Source organism: Polypterus senegalus, chromosome 3 (assembly GCF_016835505.1).
Source record: "Polypterus senegalus isolate Bchr_013 chromosome 3, ASM1683550v1, whole genome shotgun sequence".
Taxonomy (NCBI): domain Eukaryota; kingdom Metazoa; phylum Chordata; class Cladistia; order Polypteriformes; family Polypteridae; genus Polypterus; species Polypterus senegalus.
In genome coordinates, this window is record NC_053156.1 from 136456565 (window position 1) to 136475351 (window position 18787).

Genomic DNA, 18787 nt, shown 5'->3' on the forward strand with positions numbered 1-18787 from the left:
TAAGCCCGTTACAATCACGGGCGCTAGAACAGTAGTGCATAAACATTAGTAGGAACAGTCTATATTAATTGGCAAGGGCTGTAATATGCGTCACTGTATTGTGTGCCTTTAATTTTCTCTCTCAGTAATACTGGTTTGTATTTCTGTAAAATGCCTGTAATTTTGTATGACAGTAATACAGTGGAACCTCGGTTCACGACCATAATTCGTTCCAAAACTCTGGTCGTAACCGAAGTAATTTCCCACATAGGATTGTATGTAAATACAATGAATCCGTTCCAGACCGTATGAACTGCATGTAAATATATATTTTTTTAAGTTTTTAAGCACAAATATAGTTAATTACACCATTGAATGCACAGCGTTATAGTAAACTAAATGTAAAAACATTGAATAACACTAAGAAAACCTTGAACCGAGAAAACTAACACTAAGAGTTTGTGCTATAGCCTTACTATCCGCTCGCTAAAAACACTTTTTTTTAATGAGTTTTAAGCACAGGGAAAAAAATGAACATTTGAAAAATCCGTAATTTAATAAACAACCAAGAAAAGTAACATTGCAACAATGCACGCGCACGCCTGTGTGTGTTTGTGTCTCTCTCGCGGGCCTGCGTGTGTGTGTGTGTCTGTCTTAAGCGCGCCTCTGTGTCTGTGTGTCTCTCTCGCGTCTGTGAGTGTGTCTGTCTGTCGTGTGTGTGTTTGTGTCTCGCACACGCGCGCCTGTGTGTCTGTCTGTCTCTCTCTCTGCACAGGGAATGCACAGGAAGAGACTGAACACGTGGCGTGTGACCCCGGGCATGCGCACTTCACCAAAAGACACACACACACGGACACCTGGATGCACACAGGGGTTTTATTAAAGAGGATGCTATTTTTGCTAATATATAAATTTTTCTCTTCTATAGTATCAATTTCTAATCAAAAATGAGGGACTTATATGTGCCCAAGAAACCAATGGTAAGACCTCTGTTTCTTCCTTTAAAAACCATTGAAAAACCCAGATTTCTCTTCTCATCAAGGTTTTGGCACTTAACCTGACCACAATTTGTGCTGTATAGCAGAGACCCCCGTGCTTAAAGGGTGTGGCTGTAACAGAGGCTGAACCAATCCTATTAGTCTGAAGGGCAACTGTGCTGAACTGGAAGTGTGGAAGCTCTGTCAGTATTGGAGTTGGACAGGGTTGACATTAGCCCAAAGTTTGCAGAGAAATAGCAAGCAGAGAGAGGGCCATATACTGCAAAGCCATGTATTTTCCTTGCTAACGACTACAGCTGACTGATCACCAGCCAATCCAGCAGTTGTAATTTTGCTAGCAACAAGAGAACCTACACAGGTTGTTTGAACCTTTAAGAGAAATTGCAGTGGCACCCACAACCTGAAGATGCAACCAAGTTAACAAAGGAGACAAGCTCCTAAGATAAAGAAAGCATGTTGAAGATTCTTTCATGTGTCTGGAGAAAGCCAATCAGTAAAGGAACAAAGTATTTCTTACGTTAGGCCATACTTTAATTCTAAGAATTATCATTTGCAATTTAGTATTTAGGACAAAGCCAGCTAATGTATTTTGGTATTGGTGTAACTGTAACTAAAAGGTAGTAACCTTGTGAAGGATAAGTTCAAGCTGTTATTAAGCTTCTTCCTAAATACATTAAGAAACTACAGAGGAGTAATCTGCACCCACACACAAACAGAAACTGTGTGTGGAGGTGGTAAGACAGTGCAAACTAGCTTTCAGCAAACTGACTCCACAGTGCAGGCAACAGAAGCTTACTGACTATCTTAAGTACTTATCCATTTTGACATGAATTACAAGATCAGAATTCCTAAGTCATGTGGCTTTTTCAACTTTATCTAATCCAAGAGATTGAATTCCTACATCATTATTTTTTTTCTATAGGCAAAATAAGTCCAAGTAAGCTTGTGTAATTTTGTTTTTTTGTTGTTTGTTATTGTCTGGTGCAGCTTTAGCCACAGGAAAACACTGCTTTATACAGTTTTTTAATGCAAAAGAAACACAACCTTGGATTGCCAGATGCCAGATCAGCTGCTGTCATACCACACAAAACACTTGTCACCCATTGCTGCCAGTCTTTAAAGCCAGTTTACTCACCTGTTTTTCTGTCCTTTCTCAATCCTATGCTGACTGTGTCTGACCCTGTTCTCTTTCCAAAGCTGAATTCTCTGAAGGACGACACATACAGAAAGTTGTCTGTTTTGCTGGGTGTTTGAATAAAGGCTGTGATATTGAATAAACCTGGAGTACTTTTCCTTCAAGGATCAAAATAAAAGATCTGTTTGCTTATTCCACTAATGCCTGTCTTTTGTGCAACTCAGTAGCCTGTATGTGACAGTATATACTCACATATATACATCTTCTATTGTCCTTATGTTGTATTATTTTGTTTGTATCAATAAGAATGTTTGGCTACTTGTGAAATCAAGTATATTGCCCCATTTGGATTGCAACAAAGAATGTGAAAGTGATTAATGTAGACTGTTGATGATTTATGAACCTTGTTCTTGAAATTTATAGATCTCTTCATACTTTTGGCATCCTGGAAGGAAAATGAAACAGAGATCCTCACTAGACCTGCATTAATGTGGCACCCCCTCCTTCCTTTGTGGGCATCTTATTAGTCATTTTAATGAACAGCATTTCTGAAGGCAGAACTGATATTTAATTAACTGAATGATTAACACTTCCTCTTTCTTACGCCATAATATTTGTTGCAGAACCCCTTGTAATTCTTTTTGCTAAAACTATCCCTGTATGACCTTGGCTGTGTACTTGGTGTAATTGACCTGATGCAGAATGACTTTGGGGCCACTTGGACACCACCCTGATGCTATTGAACTGATACATTACATGATTAACTGTCTCCTGTTTGAACATGATTAACTGTCTCCTGTTTGAGCCAAACATTTCACTTACTGCCTCTATTCAGCACCCTAGGTCTTGAGTTATCGTGTGTAGGCAAGTCTCTTGGCTTTGTTTCCACTTCAAAGGAATTACGTTTTGGCAGCAACTTAAAAAGACAACTTCTGACAAGAATTCTCCAAAATATAGTGGGATATACAGTACTTAAGCTCCAGTGGTTTCTGTGATTTTGAGAGGATGTCAGTTTGATGACACATGCAGCACTTTCCACAGCTGACCACTGTGTGTCTGGTCTTCAAGCTGGCCCATTTCCATGTGCTTTTTAAGAATAGCTTTTGAAATTCCTGTCTTCCACCCATATTCTGCTTGGGAGAGACCTTGCTTATGCAGGAAGACTGTTGGTATGCTAGCTGTTGTCATAGTGCTAGATATTGATAAGTTGAAGATTATACTGTCATATTTGCCACACTTTCTTAGTTTTTTGTTTTTCGTCCAATTTGATTCCTTCTGCACAAGTTCCTGTTTTAGATAATTTATCGTACATGGGGCTATACACCAACAAAGTAGTCAGCTTTTATCTGAAAGGTGGATTGTTACTTAATATGTTACTTTCTCAAACCTTTAATTTTTTGAAAAAAGAATGTTTGGAAAACTCAGATTTGCTCTTTTCTATGGACGTGTTAATGCATAATAATTGTAAAAAATAAACATCAACCTTAAAGTTTATGAAGAAATTCTAGGGAATTTCTCTAGGGAGATACTGGGGTCTTCCCAGACTGTCTTAAGACTGCTGTAGTTAAACCCCTACTTAAGAAACATAATCTTGACCCCTCGGCTCTTGAAAATTTTAGACCCATCTCTAACTTGCCCTTCTTAAGTAAAGTTCTAGAGAAGGCAGTCATTATGCAGTTAAATGACCACCTAAATAAACATGCTATTCTTGATAAATTTCAGTCAGGTTTTAGAACAAATCACAGCACAGAAACTGCACTCGTTAAAGTAGTAAATGATTTGCGAGTGAATGCAGACAGAGGCCATTTATCTGTTCTCATCCTCTTAGATCTGAGTGCTGCATTTGACACCATTGATCACAACATTCTTAGAAATCGCCTTAGTCAATGGGTGGGCCTCTCTGGCAGTGTCTTAAATTGGTTTGAATCCTACCTGACAGGGAGAAAATATTTTGTTAGTTGTGGGAATTATAACTCGAAGACACATGATATCCAATATGGTGTTCCACAAGGCTCTATCCTGGGTCCGCTGTTATTCTCAATCTACATGCTTCCGTTAGGTCAGATTATCTCAGGGCACAACGTGAGCTACCACAGCTATGCTGATGACACACAGCTGTACTTATCAATAGCACCTGATGACCCTGATTCTATTGATTCACTAACACAATGTCTTACTGGTATCTCAGAATGGATGAATAGTAATTTTCTCAAGTTAAATAAAGAGAAAACTGAAATTTTAGTGATCAGCAATAATGGATACAATGAGGCTATTAGAAATAAACTGGATACATTAGGATTAAAAGTCAAGACGGAGGTAAAAAGCTTAGGGGTGATTGTTGACTGTAATCTGAATTTTAAATCACATATTAATCAGATCATTAGGACAGCATTTTTCACTTAAGAAACATAAGTAAAGTTAGACCTCTTTATCACTGAAAGATGCTGAGAAATTAGTTCACGCGTTTGTTTTCAGTCGACTAGATTACTGTAACGCACTCCTCTCAGGACTACCCAAAAAAGATATAAATCGTTTGCAACTAGTGCAGAATGCAGCTGCTAGAATCCTAACTAGGAAAAGAAAATCAGAACACATTACTCCAGTTTTGATGTCACTACACTGGTTACCTGTGTCATTCAGAATTGACTTTAAAATTCTGCTTATGGTTTATAAAGCCTTAAATAATCTTGCCCCATCTTATATATCGGAATGTCTGACACCTTATATTCCAAATCGTAACCTCAGATCCTCAAATGAGTGTCTCCTTAGAATTCCAAGAACAAAACTTAAAAGAAGTGGTGAGGCGGCCTTCTGCTGTTATGCACCTAAAATCTGGAATAGCCTGCCAATAGGAATTCGCCAGGCTGATACAGTAGAGCACTTTAAAACACTGCTGAAAACACATTACTTTAACATGGCCTTTTATAACTTCATTTTAATCGTAATTTAACTTAATCCTGATACTCTGTATGTTCAATTCATCATAACAACTATTCATGGTGGCTCTAAAATCGGTACTGACCCCTACTCTCTTTTCTGTTTCTTTTTCCGGTTTCTTTGTGGTGGTGGCCTGCGCCACCTCCACCTACTCAAAGCTTCATGATGCTCCAACAATGATGGACGGATTAAAAGGAAGAAGTCTACGTGACCATCATCATCATCAAGCCCTTCCGTGAGAACCCTAAATCCAAAGAGGACTGTTTCATTTATGTTAGGTAGAATGCCCAGAGGGGACTGGGCGGTATCATGGTCTGGAATCCCTACAGATTTTATTTTTCTCCAGCCGTCTGGAGTTTTTTGTTTTTCTGTCCCCTGGCCATTGAACCTTACTCTTATTCGATGTTAATGTTGATTTATTTTTTATAATTATGTCTTTCATTTTTCTATTCTTTAATATGTAAAGCACTTTGAGCTACTGTTTGTATGAAAATGTGCTATATAAATAAATGTTGTTGTTGTTGTTGTAGGGAGCCTAAGACTTTTGCACACTAATTTATGTTTCATGCAGATATTAAACTGGCATCCTGTCTGTAGTTGATTCTTTTTTGTTAGAAAGGAAAATAGGACTGGTGGCAGTGGCACAAGGTCTACAAAGCAAAGCAGAGCAATGCTGAAGTTGATTAAAGCACTGCAAACTGAAGGAACTTCAGCATGATCCGTCAACATAAGTTTGCATTTAACCCTTTCAGCCCTGACATCCTATTATTTGTACATATATATGCAGACGTTTTAGTAAAGCACAGGTATATTTGCAGCCATTGAATCGGGCATGCTACTATTAGCGCAGCAGAGACTGGCATACAGTTCGTGAAACATGGAAGTGAAAATGGACGCTTCCAGACTGGGCGCACCACTGTCAATTTATTTATTTCCTCAAGAATTTGGCAGCTATTATATAATAATAGTGATTTTTTTTTTTTTGTTTTTTCATTTTTGTGCTTCCTAAACACCCCAAAGGTAAAATATCTCAAATAATTTTGTTTAAAATTGTGTATATAAACTAAGCACAAATAATCATCACCATCATTCTCATCTGATAATAATTTGTTTATAATAAATTCTTGTTTGTTAGTTTGTTAGACTATTAAGTGGGACACCAATTTTTTTATTACAGGTGTTACGATGATATTATTATAGTTATCTATTTAGTGTCTTTTGTGACAAGTATATCATCATAGCTGTTTACAAATGCTGTATTTTCAGAGCATACAGTAAAAAGTAGGCTATTTCCACCATAATATGTGAAGTTCTTTAGGGCATCAACCCTGCATAATGTAACTGTATGTAACTGTTGTTAACATTACAGTGAATTAATTGCTATATTATTTGTTTTCTTGTCATGCCACACATATATTTTTTCCAGAATCACATTATTTCAACCTCTTGTACATATAGATTCTGTCCAAGTTAATTTTATTAAAGATTAGTGAAAGACTAAACTCTTGGGTACCCAGTACTTAAAGCTGTGCTGTGACTGAATTTCACTGAGGTAAGATCCTTAATATCCATCACAGCCCACTCCAAATACTTCCTCTTGAAACAGCACAATACACTCAGAAATATTTCTCTCATACAGTTTTCTGGTCCTTCCATTGGTATTTTCAATGAATTGTAGGCTTTTACATCATCAGTCTCAAAGTGTGGGTCCTTGTTAATTATCCCTAATTATTCCTAACAAAACTTTTTTTTCTAGAAGCAAGACATTCAGTATTCTAATTATTTTTTTTTTGTTTTCTGACCACAACAGTACATCAAAGCATACATTTGTCTCAGAGGAGCAACCATAAAAAATGAAAAGGGTATTTACATTCAGCTATACCTTTTAATGACCTAAGGGCTTTAACTTCTAGCAGTCAGTACAGTTTCTATGTAAAGGCAGCCGGATATTAAGATGGAACGTTGAGATGATCAAAATAAAAGCAGAACTGTCACCAGCTGGTGGCACCAGCACTTTTCTTCCAAGATGCAAGTTAGTCATTCACAACCTATCGAATGAAAGAAAATGAGCAGCTTTGTCTATCTTTCCTGTGTATGAAAGACAAAATCATACCCATGTGTGCTGTTTAGGAAAATATGTAACAATATGACCCGCAACACTCTGCTAGACATGTAACACAAGTTTGGCAACTCCACTTTCATCCATTTTTCTCCAGTCAAGCTATTTAAAATCGCTGTCCACCCTTTGAACACTACACTGTAGTATAGCAAGCAAGGATTCGGAGACTAACTCCATTTTTAACCATACATGACAATGGATTGACACATTATTACAAATTCTAATTCCTAACTTCTCATACTGAGACCCAAGTAAGTTTTCTCATCTGAGATTAGCCCTAAGAAAGATATTTTCTAGGGATGCAAGTGAACTGTTTTTTAGGTGATTTAGTAGTTGACTGATTTTTTTTAACTTGTTAACATCATACTCAAACACAATGAAAGCACTAAAAAGGCTTAGGTAGCCTCATCAGCCAATTGAATTTGCCTGACATACAGCCTGTAAATAAAGCAGGTTCTGAAAGGTTTGAAAATGTTTCCTCTGTAGACACAAGCATTGAGGGGGTCTTCAGACGTTATGCCCAGAAGTTGATCATTGAAATGCAATGAGGTTTTCAAATGCGTTACAGGTGCTTCTCACCAGCATGCACTCACATCCACCATGTCTAAGCCATACTATTTAAATTAATACAAAAAAACACTGCTATGGACCCCCAACTTGCTTCACCACACACTTGAAAAAATGTTCTATCGATATACAATTGCATTGACTTAGATTTTATTACTCCTTTGCTCAAATTAATATGAAATGGAAAACCTTCTGTGATTAGGAGGCTTAAGGTCTGATGCTTTATGTGAGAGTACAACTGTGCAGGACTTTACCTGTAGCTCTTTAATATATGTAATGGTTGAAAAAAAAAGCATTGTGAAGTGTAACACAGCTGTAATGGGAATTTGTCACATAACTTAAGAATATTATATGATGTATAACAATATGTTTGCTTCTTTAAGTCATATTCATGGTTTTGCTCACTGGAATTTTTTACAATTCTGGATTTTGAAATTTTGTGAAGGTTGAATTCACTTTCCTGAATAAAGCCTTTAATGCTTGACTCTGTGCTTAACTTTAGTTAAGACTGTTCCCTCAAATTTTGTCTTCAACTTGTTAACCTAATGAACCTGTTATTTGCATCTGATTTTGTTCCAATTGTTCTAGAAATGAACTTGACCCCAGAGTTAAAAACTTTATTTGGATATATTAACTCTGTTGAGGCTGAATTGTTTTGAGAAAAAAAAATCCCTTTTTTGTAAAACAGTCAAAACTCTGTACACGATAATGCAATCTAGTGTAGATAATGTTTTTTGACCATTAGAAACCTTCTACCCCTTTAAACATCCTTTAAAAAGTTCAATAAACTTAGGCCCGTTCTTCCATAGTATTTATACCTAAACTTATGAAGTAAGGTACACTGTGTATTCAGAGTAACAGAATGTTCCATGGTGCATCAACATGGTACTTCAACCCTTCTAGTATGGTTTTAGAACATAACACAATATGGAAGCAACACTTGTTCAAGTGACTAGTGAACTACAGTTAGTTGCTAGAAACCTCAACATCTTGATTGTGTTAGAGTACATTATTTGTTATGATGAGCAACTCAAATCTCCTTGACAGTCTTTCAAAATATGCTAATTCTGCTCTTGCTTGTTCCAGTTGTAGTTCAATGGCCTCAATCTTGTTTATATCATAGAGAAGCACTTAAGGATAAAATCTTACGCCACTATTATTCTGCTCCTGCTTGATCTCAATAATTACCTTAGATTAATGATGTCAAATGTAGCCTAGACAATTCCTCATCATTAAGCAAGATTAACAACTACAATGTCTATATAGCATACATGCTGAATGAATGAGAGCTCCTTTAAATTTAATTGAGCAAAAAGTAATTAATTGGTGATAAGTTAATTGCAAATAAAATTTGAATTTACAGTATAATAATATAAAGATATAACTTAATCAGTCAATCCGTATTTTAATTAGCTTCACAGAGCACATAATCACATAGTGTTTTATAAAGCAAACAAGACGACATTTCAAAGTAACAAGATAAAGTATGGTGCAATACCATGTGTGTTATAAAAAAGAACAAGGAAATAAGCTTGAAACAGAAGAGTCAAAATAGAGAATATATTTGAAGGAATAGCAGATTAAGATGCAAGATGGAAATGCAGAGTTTTGAACTGTGATTTGACCACTGACACCTAGAGAGTCTCAAATAGAGTAGGAGCATCAAAGCTAATTGAAAATGTACTAAGAATTGCATATGGAGTCTTTGTAAAAACACCAAAGCTGGTATTAGAAGATCTTGGGCTTCCGGTAAGTTAACATGGGGTAAGCAGTAACGGGTTATATAGAGGGCACCAGGTTGGTACAGTTCTTACAAATGGTAACTCACAGCTCCAGAGGTGATTGTTCTAATCTTAGCCCGGGACTGATTGTGTTGAGATTACACATTGTCCACGTGTCTGCATGCCTTTTCATTTGGGGACTCCATCCATATCCCAAAAATGTGGCTTAGATTAATTACCAACTTTGATTATGATGCAACTGAGTGTGTACTGTATACACTGCCTTTTGTCTGATGGAGTGCAACGTGTATTCTGATCATTGATTTTAAGGTAGGTTCATTTTTTGGGACTTACTGTTGCCTTTTTATGTAAATTATGTGATTTTTCTTTTTTCATGTTATGTTTAGAATATTGCTTTGCTTATTAATAACTTATATACTATATATATAGTATTTATTATGTTAATAGTTACAGGTATGTGCCCTATTCCCCTTATATGGCATTTTAGGGGGCAGGGGCACCTAAATATATTTCAATCAGAGGACTGCCCCCTGCCTAGATACTCCCAGTCAAGTTTGGGATTTAGTTTGCTATTGAAATCTTCTGTAATTTTTGGATGTGTTTTTCTTATCTTTGGCATTAGCTTTGTGGTTCACAATTTTGGTACGTGAATGGCTTTGTTTGCTGTGGATGGCCCTTCAGGTATCCCTTTTTGCCTTTATTTTTGTTCTTTTTTCACTCATTGTCTGTTTATGTTTGTCTTTTTTTATTAACTAAAAATCTCTAATTGTAAAGGAACTTTTTTGATTTATCTTTGAACCAGAGGTTTACATTTTCTCTCATTCTTCTAACTTTAAAAAATATAGTCCCATTTTTGGTTTTGTGCAGGATGTAATTCTGCCCTTTGAGCTTGTGGAGTACTGGTCTGGGTTCTGTGGTCATTTTGAGTCATTCACCCCTTTCTCTCTTTGTGTTTCTAGATTCACAATATAGATAAGTCCTAGAACTTGTGACCCTGTGTTGTGATGTAAGATTTTGCAAATAACTTAATAAATGTTTTGTATGTCTTTATTTGTAATTTAGGCAAAGCAATGTCATTTAGTGTTACTTTGGTGAGAGGCATTCATGTTTGCCCCCCCCTTTTACGACTGAGTCTCTTTGAATTTTATGACAGAGTTGGGGGAGGATGAGTATTTCTCTGCTAAGGTCTTTCAACCCCTGCGAGGAAGCCAGGATGTTTAACATATGGTTTGAGGGCAGGTGTTAAGATGTTCTATTTCACCCATTGGTCTGAGGTATGGCTGTTTAGAATTGGCTTGTCTCAGAGGCCTTTAAGTACCATGATGTCCTATTGGCTGTAGGAGTTGGACAGAAAACCCATAAATTTGCTTGCACAACCACATTGTCTCTCTTGCTTGCTAACCCACATATGATGAAGAAGCATCACAGTTACTAACATCTGATGAAGAAGACAACACAATGGAGAGCACAGCTTGGCAGCCATATTGGACAGGCAAGTTGGCTGAAAGCTGAGCACCAATGATGCCTTAACTAGACATTTTAAGTAACTACAAGTCTGTGTGCCACCTAAGCTAAACATCACCATTTAATCAGGTTTTATGGTTGCCAATATTCAAATGTACTTTGCATTTTGTTATTATTTATGAATATTATCAGTAATGCATTGTTTTATGTGTAACTTAACTCTTGCTTGATTTTTTACTACATCTAATTGCCTGAGGTTATAGCTATAGAAGGGAAGGTGGGGATAAATTATATAGAATAATACCTTATAAACAGTGGTAAGTCTGTGAGATTAGGCATTCTAAGGCTACATGTTAATAATACAATAGGGGAAAGTAGAGCAATATATATTACTCTACCAAGATAAAACACCCTGAAATGGATTAAATATGTTTAAAAATAGATGAATGTATGAAATTAAAAACATTTTAAGTCTGTAGTGGAGTTTGAAATATATTACGATATCTTTCAAAAAGTCAGTATAGTCAAACCATTTTAGTTGGACATTCATTATGTCTGCTCCAATTCAGGACTCTGTTAGTGTTTTTTGAACTTGCTGTTATGATTCTGAGATTTCCTAACATTTTGAACTTGATTTTTTAAACTTTTTTTGTGAATTTTGTATTTTTTTTTTATTTTCAAACCATTTTGCTGCCATTTTGGGTATCTTTCCTGGCAGCAAATTGCCTCTGGCAAAGGTACTGCATTCCTACCAAGGGACAACACAAACTCTTGTAACATCACAGCTTAGTCAGCATATAAAATGGCAGTGCATAGCTCATGATGTTCAAGTTTGTGGATGAATATTCAGAAATGTCTTGTAGCTAGAAATAAAATTACTTTATTAAATTAGTACTTTGGCCGTTGGTATTATGATGGTGAATTTTGGTTTATGCTTTGGGCTTTTGAAAATGGTCTGATTGACTTTCTGGTTTTGACTCTCCTTTGTTGGTTTGTTTATGAGTTCTCTCATTCATCTCCTGATCTTTTCTAATATTTCCCTTTGCCAAGCCAGTTTTCACCTTGAAAGAATTGAAAAATTAATTGTACAGATCAACCCATTAATACAATTTTTTGAGACTCACAGAGTAACAAATAATATGAAAATGTGTTTAATTTAAAAAGTTTTGGTTTAATTATATCCATTTTTGTGACCCACAAAATGGATGCAATTCTGGCTATTTTAAAGAGTTTCTTGATTCATAGTTCCTTGCTCCTTTGGGTCTTATCTTGGTATCTAAGCTTTGCCTTTTCACAGAGGAACTGAACCTTCTTCATTACTTTTCGGTATCTCTGTGAAATATAATTACTTACGGCATTCAAAACCTAAATACAAAGGCCATTTGTAAATCAATTCTAATGATGCATTTGTCTGAATTTGTCAGTGTTATCACCAAAGGAGCTAAGAGTTAAGTTACATCATCCTGAGTAATGTTTATTATCTCTGGAAAAGAAATGGTTCACTCTGTACTCATATTGCAATGAATGTTAAAATGATGTTAACTTAACCAAAGGATATCCAAACAAGTAAACTTCAATTACCATGTTGGATTTATTGACATAAAAAGATGGACTTACTCTATTTCAATGTCAATGCCTTTACATGTAAGTATGCAGTACAACTGAGCATATCTGGAGCCTCGTGTATAACACCTTGCGTAGAATTCACAATAACATGGCACATGGGCAAATCTAGAAATGTGCATACACACAAAAAATTCAGATGCATAAAATTAAACTGTGCGGAAGCAAAGTTCTGCACACTTTCAGTTTATAAATCCCAATGTGAATTTTAACCCCAATGCACAACCTACAGCTCCACCCTGACTCCTCCCCAATTTCACCCATTTGAATATGCAAATCAATATAAATAGCCCCATCCATTCAGTGTTTTGTTAAAAGGTAAAAGTAAAAACAAATGTAAAAAAGAAGAGTTACAGTGAATGTGAAGTGGAGGTCTTGCTCAGTAAAGTGAATGCAAAGAAAAACTTACTATTGGGTGGCTTAAGCAGTGGTATAAGCAACAAAAGAGAACTGATGTAGTGGCACAACATAGTGGAGGCAATCAAAAGTTCAAGTTCAGAAAGTCACCCAGTGCCCATAATAAAAAAGAAGTGGTCAAATATCTAACTCAACATGAAAAGGTGAGTCGCAGCCCACCATCCGAGTGTCAGCATCACCGAAGGAAGTAGTGGAGTTCCGGGGCTCGCACCATTTGAGCAACAAGCTGGTGCAATTATTGGCGAGACAAATATATCTTGCCACAAACATTAATAAGACACATTTTCGCATCACAGATAATTTTCACATTAATAGAGTGGAATTGCTTTCTATTTGCATAAACAAATTAATTCTTTAAGGTTGCCTTTATAGCAATGTGCGTGCAGTCAATCGATCTGATTACATTTAAAAAAAAACGGACGTTGTTACGAATTTTGTGTGTATTCACCGTTTATATAGGGTGGTCCAGATCTAATTATGTGATTTTCATTACGCTATAACATATTAAGTTTATTTTGTTGCCAATAGATGGTAGCACCTGCCCTGCATTCCAAAATGTTCAGTCGAACAGTGGGTGCGATGTGTTTGCCTTTTCATAATTGCATAATTAGTTCTGGACCTCCGTGTACATGAGAACCCTGATCATATCTTACTCTCACCAACATGTGATTGACAGGAGTAGCTCTCTTATTAAAGCCAGACGTTCTTATGTGTGTTTGGTAAGGTTGTTGATTCTTGTACGTAATTTTTACATATATTTTTGTTTTATATATACATACATATTTTTTTTTCTTGAACTTTTCTTGAATTCCAGTAAAGTTTTAATTTCCATTTTTGGGACAAATAAAGTATATGTATTTATCTATGCATCTTTTTAAACAAAATGTTAATTTCTAAATTGTGCAATTGACATTTTTCAAATATGTATCTATAGACAGGATTAGAACTTTTTAATAAAATGACACAGAAGCAGTGTTACTGTTATTAAAATCACAAAACTTAAATAAACTAAAGTAGACTATGGATATATACAACATCCTTTCAAAATATTTTTTGAATATTATGATTATACTATTATTCTTAAATTGTTTTGGCTTTGATAAAAACATTATGTAACTAAAAAGTACTATTATAATTAGGGTAGTATGAACTAAAAATACATTGATCCATTTTCCAAATTTGGTTCATCCATTACAAGGTTAAAAGCAGTTGAAGACTCGCTCTGCATTATCAGGAAGAAGGCAGGATATAAACTTCATTGAGGTCAGAGTCATCTGCAGGACACATTCATACATACAGTAATCCCTCGCTATATCGCGCTTTGACTTTCGCGGTTTCGCTCTATCGCGGATTTTATATGAAAGCATAACTAAATATATAATAGCGGATTTTTCGCTGCTTCGCGGGTTCTGCGGACAATGTGTCTTTTTACTTCCTGTACATGCTTCCTCAGTTGGTTTGCCCAGTTGATTTCATACAAGGGACGCTATTGGCGGATGACTGAGAAGCTAACCAATCAGAGCACGCAGTTAAGTTCTCCTGACTGACAAGCTAACCAATCAGAGCAGCAGTTAAGTTCCTGCCTGCTGAGTGCAGTGTTAACCAGGAAGTCTCGTCTCGCTCATTCAGCATCAACGTGTTTCTCTGTGTAAAGAGTTGTGCTCTTTTGTGTTTATCTTTGTGCATAGCCAAGCCCTTCATTATGGCTCCAAAAAGATCTGCTACTGCTTCAGGGGCCGTGCCCAAGCAAAGCGGAAGATGTTAACGATTGCCGAAAAGGTAAGCGTTTTGGATTTGTTGAAGGCTACGATTCTTTTTATTTAAAAAGTAGGAAAGGAATATAAGATCTACGGCCGCAGTGTCCTTTTAACCAGGGTGCAAAACAAGTTGTAAGTGGATGTAATAAGGCAGTAGTCTGGATGGAATCTGCTTTAGGGATTTGGATTGAAGACTGCCAGAAGAAGAACAATGGCAGTGCTACACAATCGCCTGAAGTGGCTCCTTTAAGGGCTGTAACGCTATCCTTTGTTGTGCAGTAAAATAAAACTCATTGTTATCGGACAAGTCATCGTGTCATTGTTGGTGAGTAACCATAATTAATTTTCTACTTACAGTACTTAGTACATGTACGTACGTTTAGTGTCACTGTACACACACATTTACTGTATACTATTTTTGTTGCATTGTATGTATTTATTGCTGGTGGCATGTCTATCGTAATGGCTGTAACGTGATATCGGAGACACTCAATATCTTTAAAATAATATTTAGGTTTTACTGTATATAAACAGTGTGTTTATATACATAATTTCAATGAATCTTACCTAATATCTAAGAGAATACAAAGGGATTATGCTGTATAACTCTGCGGGGAATATTTATAAACAGTGTGGGAGAGTTTATAAGGGCTTAAAATATATAAAAATAACCATAGAAACATATGGTTTCTACTTCGCGGATTTTCACCTATCGCGGGGGGGGGTCTGGAACGCAACCCGCGATCGAGGAGGGATTACTGTAATTCATACTTATTTTATTTTGACTACTTGCAGTCACCAAATAACTTAATACACATCTTTGAAATGTACAAAGAAACTAGATTACCTGAATAAAAGCTCATATGAATACATGGACCATGTGCAAACTCAACAGTGTCAATAAAGCAGTTTTGCTGTTCCTTCTGTTTTATTTATAAGATGCTGGGTCTATTGTACTGTATATTATTGGTAGTTTAATACAGATGTGCTTTGCAGGACTGACTAAAACAAGAGGGACATATAGGGATGTTCTGACACAAGTGTCTTTCCAAAACTTGTGCTGTTGCTTAGCATGAAATTGCTTCAGTATTATATAAAGTAAAACAATATTTTTCCATCAGCTGAGTACATAAAATATCAAACAAAAATTTATATTTTCCTACATAATTTAAAATTTTCAACCATAATAACATATTTCATTTAATATGTATGTACTGTAAATGTATAATGGTGTGCCTGGTTGATTATAAACAAATCCACATCAGCAGTCAGCACAGATTGTTTTAGTCCAATGTGATCAGTTTTTGCACACAAAATGGAGGCACTTTATTCACTTCAGTATTTTTGTATGTGCATCTCCTCACCTGTCACTGCCTCTGCGCTTAATTTGTCTCTATCTTCTTGACCATCTCTTGTGTCACCTTTCACAGAGGGGTTTATATTATGGTATGGAGCAGACTTGTGTTTTTGGCAGGTAGCTTATTTTCCATGGAAAGTGAAAATATTGTCAGCAGGAATATTTCTCCCCTTCTTAGTGAAAGCCTCAATGAAGTTTAGGGAAGTTTAATATACTATGTAGTGTATCTGTTATTTACTGTACATCACTAGCTATACAAAATGTTGTGCTAGTTTTGTCAACTTTGCTTTAGGGCATGAACATTTCATAGAAAAACTGCTTACCAATGTTCTATTCTGCCTTGGCTTACAACATATGATACAGTTCTGCACAATATGTGCCAAATGTGTGATATAGTTGCATAGTTTGGGGAAAAAATGTATGATACAAGTACATCTACCATCAAATTATGGTGTGTATGTGAATTCTCAGAAGAATCATACAGCACACTTTATGTCAGGACAATCAAAAAGGCCACACTTGACCAAACAAGGAGTCTAAAAAATCTAAAATGCTGTTAAACTCATTCTTTTATATTGTGCTTTGGTGTCTGCTCATATAAGAATTACAGAAACAAAGCAATAGTTACTAGTGATGGGTTGTTCTTGAATGATTCGTTCATTTTGAACGAATCTTTAATGTGACTCGGGAAGAACGAGTCGTCTCGTGGGAGTGATTCGTTCAGTCGCGCATGCGCATTTGCGCAACTTCCTATAGTTTCTGTATTGGAATTGATTCACCTGTTTCGAGTCTTCGGGTTTTTCGAGTCATTCGTTCATCACGTGACAGCCCCATAAGCTTAACCAACTCAGTCTGAGCCAGAAACAGAATTGATTAGTTCATCTCGCGAGTCTTCGGGTTTGAGTCGTTCGTTCATCACATGACAGCCCCATAAGCTTAACCTATGCAGTCTGAGCCAGAAAGAGAATTGAACGAAATGACTCCAAAAATGATTCGTTCATTTGGCTGAATGAGACTCAAAGGTCCGAGTCGGTAAAATGATCCGAACTTCCCATCACTAATAGTTACATCTTGCTAAAAGGTGAACCACTGATAACTTATCTGTGGTTATGTAGTTATGTACGTAGCTATTGCAATAATATACTAACCAAAAAGTCTCAGTCACTTATCTTATATCTTCTACAAGCCCATATTCACTTGTAACTTAAACTTGGACAATCTTTTAACCACTGTACTATAAAAGTAGATGCTCAACGGTGCTTTTTGTTGTTTGTATTGTAGATGTCACATGGGCTGGATGGGCATCCTGGCTGGGAAAGAAACAAGAAGCAGACCTGGAAGGAAGGATACGAAAAGATGAACGAACAGCCCATGTAAAAGAAAAGATATCACTGGGGAGTTTTCATTCCCCCAGCATGCTAGATGGCAGAAGTCCTGGATATCTGTGCCCAATGCAAAGCCAGCAGGGCATGCCAGGAAATGTAGTGCAGCAGGGCTGCCCTGCTGGGGTCACTGGGTGCCATGAGAAGATGCTGCAGGGAGACAAGCTCCCTTTTATAATGGATTTCCGTGTGACCTGGAAGTGCTTCCATTGGGCAATCACCCTGGTACCGGAAGTACACCGGGGTCTGTAATAAATGGGATTGCACTCCCTTATCCAGGCAAGTCAGAGCTGGGAGGTAGAGAGGTAACACTTGATTGGAGGAGGGTAGTGCGATGGGTCAGAGAATTATTGGAGAGAGAGAGAAACCTGTATTTTGTTCTTATTGTAACATATTTTGAGGTAATTTAATTACTAAACAACCTTTATTTGATCCCAGCTCTGTGCTTCTGTGTTCGTATTGGGGTTTAGGCTTGCTGATACACAGTATGTATCCCAATATCCATCAGCCAATTTGCATATAACTCATCAAAAGATTCATCTGCTTACTTTGTGGAAAATGCTTTTTTATCTTTAATAGCTTTTCTGTCCACTTACAGTTGCATTTTATTTAAATACTCCTATATTCTTATATTAACACATCACACAGATTAAATATTGTCTTATTACCACATAGTGTATAAGGCATTATTTTAACCTCAATACAGAAGTACTAAAATCATATGATTTTTTTTTGTTTCTAATAAATGGTTCCTCATTCACAGTCAAATCACACATTTCATCAGTCATTTCAGATTCAGCTATACTACAGCCATGGTCTAGGATGTGTGTCAGCAGCTTCATGTAGGACAAACAAAGAAAGCCCTTTATTTATTATCCTATTTGCATACACTGTTGTGCCCACCCTGCCTGTTTAAACATTGTAAGTGGATCTCTTTCAAGCTTCATTCACAACTTGCTCTATCCACCACACCATTTTCACATGCTCTCCTTTCCCCACATCAGATTGGTGCTGGCTGTATACTTTGTATGAAAACATTGTGATGCTGTTTCAAGTGGATTTATAAGAATGTTTTGTTTAACTAAAATCACTTTAGCTCTGATGGTTTTTCATAATTTGCTATTTTTTTTATCATACATAGTGAAAAAAATGTTAGTGGTTATAAGTGTGACCAGTTTTCAGTGATTATTTTCTAGTTGGGCACAGGAGGGTCCTTAGGTATCCTAGCTTTGGAAATGCAGCTGGAGAAAGTGTGGCAGATGGTGTTACTACTGACCTCAGGTGAGTGGTGTGAGGCAGAGGTGGTGGCA